Here is a 6,595-nt window from a genome sequence, read left to right as displayed (position 1 = left end):
AGATGCTAGATAGATAGATCAAAAGAACGATTGAAGGATAGACATCTCTTTGGCTTTGACATGCGCTTCTGCTTCACTCAAACACTATCTGCAATCTCTGTTCCTGTGGTTCGAAGAGACAGAGACATTCAAGAATAATGCCGTTTTCTGCTCGGGTTATCTGCACTAGTTGATCATCACGCTCTCATACTCGATTCATTGGACTCCCTCTGCGCTCTGGTAAGTATTGTGTTTCTGGTAATTCAAATGGCTGCCTGTATGATAACGCTAATGAGACTTTTTGCAATTAACCCGATGGTCTCGTCAGGTGGGCCTGAGGGGAAATTTGTTCTGATGGTGTCATTATGGGTTAGATCACAGCGAAAAGAGAACATCTGAAAAGAAAAGTCTACAAATACATTAGGAAACGAGCCAGAGGACACCGTCGCGCTACTGCAGAACCGCGATACGATTCAAACGGGTGGTATTGATGGTGTGTGATGAAAGCGGTGCTCCAACTTGACTGAGAAAGTGTGTGTACAATGTAATGTGTGTTATAAATTATTGGCTTCTTCTGACAGGGAATGGATGGTTATGCTTGTGTGGTAATCTTCTCGTCTCCTTCTCTTCGCTTCCTTTCTTCACTGCCTACTTTGAACATAAAAGAGTTTTACTTTCTGCACAAAGTCGGTAGATTTTAACTCTCTTAGTTTGAGCCTGATCCATAAGCTCTTCTATTCCACAGGGAACAAGAATTGACTCCCTCCCTTGCATCCATTTGCTGTAGAAGCTGACCTATCGTTGATGCTACTGGGCTTTGAGTTAGCCGACAGGGAGAGTTAAAGTCATGCATTCTAATCACACTCTAATCAGTCCAGATTAGAATTGATACAGAGAGAAAATGGATTCATCCCCTCACCCCTTGAGATTCTGGAGTTTAATGGAGACGGATAATGCTTGTGATATCTTCTTCAAAGACCCTCAGATTGATTGTGTGTCCATCAATGCACAGTAAGTAGACATCCAATGACTGACACTTGAACATCAGTGCTAAATGACAAGCGATAAGCTTCACCTGAAATACAGGACAAATTCAAGATGGGCTGTTAGCAAAAAATACAGCAATACCAACACAAAAAGTATGAGTAACACTTTTTATTTTTATTAACTACATGTTGCAATATAAAAAAACAGTCAGTAAATACAAAGTTTAATGTCTTATGCTGTGTGCAAACCAAATGCAAAGTGAATATTCTCATCACGTTATCGCTCAAGATTACTCAAAGAATGCTTTTGTGTCATTTGCGTGAATAAAATCATCACGTAAAGCCTTCCTCCCTTTTTGATAGAACTGGACGTGTCAATAAATTCTTTGCTGCTTGGCTTGCATGACAATGCATCATGGGAATTTTCCACCTGATTAGAAAGTTTCAACTTGCGCAAATAACAAGATATCACGCGTTCGGGGCAATCGCATCGGCCCAATTCACATCATTCCCATAGCCTGGTTTAAATTTGCGTCATTGCATTGACTTTATATGTAATCTACTCGTGCAAATAATTAAATTTGCTTTTGGTGTGCACACCAAATACAAAGCAAATATTCTTATCACGTTATCACTTTAGTTTACTTGCAGGATGTTTTTCATGTCACTTGCATGAATAAAGTCATCGCGTAATGCTTTTCTTTAATTTTCTGATACAACCGGACAAGTCAAACTGAATGTGTCCTTCACTGATTGGCTTGCATAACAACGCGTCATGCAGATTGTACCGCTCAAGTTCAAATGTTTGAAATGTTTCACGGAAGACGCGAAATCTCACATTCGTGGCAATCAAGTTGCTCTGCATGAATTCGCACTTTGCATCGACTTTGTAATTTGCTCATATATTATATTCGCTTTTTGTGTGCACACCAAATACAAAAAAAACTTGTGCATCTTTAAATACGTTGCAATATAAACATCCAGTCAGTAAATACATGCTGTGTGCACACCAAACGCGAAGCGAATATTCTCATCGCGTTATCGCTCTACATTACTCATGGGATGTTTTTTGTGCCATTTGCGTGAATAAAATCATTGCGTAATGCCTTCCTCCATTTTCTGATAGAACCAAACATATCAATAAGTTCTTCTCTGCTTGGCTTGCACAACAATTTTCTGCTTGAGTTGAAGTTTTTCAACTTGCGCAGAAGATGCGATATTGCGATGTCACTGGAATCTTGTCACCCAATTTGCGCCTTTGCATTGACTTTGTATGTAATCTACTCACACATTATGCGGTCTGTACACAAAACACAAAGCGAATATTCTTGTATTATATAATACAATATAATATTATCGTTCTAGTTTACGGGAGGTTTTTGTGTCACTTGTGTCCATTTTCTGATACACCTGGACGTGGCAATAGGTTATTCGCTGACTGGCTTGTGTCACAACGCACTATGCAAATTTTCCGCTCGAGTTGAAATGTTTCAACTTGCACGGAAAGTGCGATATCGCAGCAATCGCGTCACCCAATTTACATCTTTGCATTGATTTTGTATATAATTTACACTCACACCATTATGCTGAGTGCACACCAAACTTGAAGTGAATATTCTCATCATGTAATCACTCTAGTTTAGTTCTTTGTGTCACTTGTGCAAATTAAGTCATCGTGTAATGCTTTCCTCCATTTTCTGATACACCCAGACGTGTCAAACTGGACATATCAAGTTCTTCACTGATTGGCTTGCGCGACAACGCATCATGCAAATTTTCTGCTTGAGTTGAAATGTTTTGCACTTTCAGGCAATCACGTCAGCCAATTCACATCATTCTAATCACCTGCCATAAATTTGTGCCTTTGCATTGACTTTTTGTAATCTTTTAAAAGATTAAATTAGCTTTTGCGAAACAAATATTCACATTACGCTATCGCTCTAGTTTACTCACAGGATATTTCTCGTGTCGTGCAAATAAAGATATTGCGTAATGCTTTTCTCCGTTTTCTGATACAACCGAATGTGTCAAACTGCCGGATCTGTCTATAAGTTATAGTTATAGCAACTGACTGGCTTCCATGATAACGCACCATGCGAATATTCGCATCGCGTTGATGCTTTAGTTTACTCCCAGGATGTTTTTCGGGTCATTTGCGCCAATAAAGTCATTGCGTAATGCTTTTTTTCTGACTTTCTTCAACCAGACATTTCAAACTGGACCTGTCAATAAGTTCACTTCACTGATTGGCTTGCGTAACAACACGTCATGCAGATTTTACCGCTCGAGTTGAAATGTTTCAACTTGCACGGAATACGCAAAATCGCACGCTCGCGGCAATCACATTGCTCTGCGTGAATTCGAATAATTAAATTCACTTTTGGTGTGCACACCATATACTACTGACAAAACTCATGTGCATATTTAAATATGTTGCAAATAAACATCTAGTCAGTAAATACAGTATTTATGTCTTATGCTGTGTGCCCACCAAATGTGAATATTTTCATAGCGTTATCGCTCTAGATTACTCGCCGGATGTTTTTTGTGTCACTCATGCAAAAAGTCATCATGTAATGCCATTTTTTGATACAACCAGCCATGGCTTGCGCAACAACGCATGCAAGTTTTCCACTTGTATTGACATTTTTCAACTTGCATGAAAAATGCAGTATCGCTACAATCACGTTGCCCAATTTACATCTATTAACATTTTTGTATTGACTTTTCTATGTAATCTACTCACACAAATAATTACATTTGCTATTAGAGTTAGTTGTATGTTAGTGTTAGTTAGCACAATATCATTGTTTATTCTAAGCACGCACTAAAATTTTGTCATCTGACGCTTTAAATGCTCTTCAAAGTCGGGTGGATTCTGAGTGGCTGTCAGTGTTTGTATTATTTACTGCTGGAAAAAAAAAATTCTGAAATCGATTCCAATGATATAGTTCTTCTGTGTCATTATCTGTGGTGTGGAGTATTATTATAGAATTAGACAATTATTAAAACTTTCTAGTTATTGTCCTTGGTGTGAATGGTCCTTAGTGCCCTGCACGCTTCAGATTACTCGTTTCAAGTGCTTTTCAGAGTAAGCAAGGGATAGTGATGCTCACTTTCAAATGACTTTCTTCTATTCATCAGGCAGATTCTTCAGAAAGTGAAATTTGGCAGTCATAACGGGGGATAATTAATGTGAAGGAGAATAATAAAGCATATTTACCAGAGAAAATCAAGCTAATGCAACTCCTTAAGCCTAATACAGAGACAGATAGGTCTTAATTATCAGTTAATCAGTTTAATTATCCATAATTACGCTATTCTAATTATCCTACCATTTTGGTCTGCAGATACATCATCAACATCCACGTCACAAAAAGCTTGAATTGTTAATTTACAATGAGCCAACACAAGACACACTTCAGCTTTCCAGATCACTGATGGCCAACAATCAGTCATTAAATCATTAACCTGATTAATGTGTATAGCTCATTATGATTACATCAACTGATGACGCACAACTGATTTTAATGCAGCATGTACATAGAAGTTATGGGTGAGAATATTTTTTTTAACGCAATGGAGCAAGTAAGTAAAAAATATGCACTCTGAGGGAACTTTTTACAGCTTAAAATTATAACTGCTTCTGCCTCCTACTGAGTAAACAGTATGCAATATTTAGCAGTTGTTGTGAAGGAGAAAGACACCTCTCTAATGATCTAATTCATTATTCACTGTGTGAGTTACAGATGGCGAGGGTGAGAGATTGCATCTATGTGCTAATGACGGCCTGTCAACGAGATACTGCCTCTCTATACAGCTTCCTTAGGATGGGAATAAGAGACTGCAGATGTTAATATATGCCTTAAGAAAAAAACAACACCACGAGGCTACGTCAACGGCCTGTGAGTCATTGTATAAGTGTTGACATGTTAGATCACACACACTTTAAGTTTGATTGTCCATTGAGACAGCAATCAAGCATCAAAAGCTTTGAGCTTTTTCATATTTACAGATGTCATATAACAGGCTGAGAGTGCAAAATGACTACATATGGGGTCAGCATTATCGAAATTTTGGGCTAAAAAGGTCCTTTGCATACATCAGAAGTGTTCAAAATCAATGTATGAAGCACAGCTCTTACAACAGTCACGTTTAAACCAAGCAGCTTTCTGTCAGTCAGTGCTGACTTGTGACCAATTTGAACCTGTTGCAAAGCCCATGTAAATTCACAGAGCAAAGGTAAATGTGTCTGGTCTGTACAAATGTTGCTTGTCAGACTGTACAATATTAGCCCACTGAGATCTTGGGTAAAGAAAGCCTATGCAAGCCCATTTCTGCCACTGAATAAAAAATTAAAGAAGGTAATTGTGACTTTGTCACAATTCTGACTTTTTTTTCTCGCAGTTACGAGTTTACAGCTTGCAATCCTTACTTTTTTTCTCAAAATCGCATTATAAAAACTCGCAATTGCCAGTTATAAAACCAGAATTGCAAGATACAAAATCAGAATTGCAGGTTGTAAACTCACAATTGTGAGAAATAAAATCAGAATTGCGAGATTTAAATAGAAAAAGTCTAAAATTGCAAGTTTATATCTTGACTTTTTTCTCACAATTGCGAGTTTATACTTTGAAATTCCGACTTTAACACAATTGTGATTTATTAAGCCAGAATTAAGATATAAACTCGCAATTCTGAGAAAATATCACTTTTCCCCCCCTCAGAAACGGACTTTAGCAGTTGTGAGAAAAAAAGTCAGAATTAGTAAGATTAAAAGTAGCAATTACTTTTTTTTCATTCAGTGGCGGAAATGGGTTTTCATATACAGTATTTTAGACTGTATAAAAATTGAACTATTATATATGTACACAGTATCTCACAAAAGTGAGAACACCCCTCACATTTCAGCAATCATTTTAGTATATCTTCTCAAGGGACAATACTATAGAGAATTGAAACACGGATATATTTTAGAGTAGACAATGTGCAGCTGGCAACAAACATGAGTACACCCTAAGTGATAACAGCAGTATGTTGTTTAACCATGCAAAGCCACATGTTCCATTTATCATGTTTATGTTTTTGTCTGCTTGACAGGACCATACAAAGTTGTGTATCTTGTATTAGAGCAGTTAAAATTAGGTGCTTAGGTTTGCAGTTCTCTCATACTGACCAATGGATGTTCAACATGGCATCTCATGGCAAAGTTCTCTCTGAGGATTTGAGAATTAGAATTGTTGCTCTCCACAAAGATGGCCAAGGCTGTTAGAGGTTCAGTAACACCCTGAAACTGAGTTACACTACAGTGGTCAGGGTTAATGCAAAGGTTTTCCTAGATGGGTTCCATTCGGAATAGGCCTTGCAAGGGTCGATCAACAAAGTTGAGCACTCGTTCTGTGCGTCAGGTCCAGAACCTGGCTTCAAAAAACAGACACTTGAGTGCTGCCAGCATTGCTTTAAAGGTTGCAGAAGTAGAAGGTCAGCTTGTCAGTGCTCAGAAATTATGCCGCACACTGCAACTGCAAGTCGGTTTGCATAGGCGTAGTCCCAGAAGAAGCCTCATCTGGCTCACAAGAAAGCCCTCAAACAGTTTGCTGAAGACAACCTGTCCAAGAGCATGAATTACT

Source organism: Garra rufa, chromosome 13 (assembly GCF_049309525.1).
Source record: "Garra rufa chromosome 13, GarRuf1.0, whole genome shotgun sequence".
Lineage (NCBI taxonomy): Eukaryota > Metazoa > Chordata > Actinopteri > Cypriniformes > Cyprinidae > Garra > Garra rufa.
The sequence above is the reverse complement of the archived record's forward strand: the minus strand, read 5'-3'. Positions refer to the sequence as shown.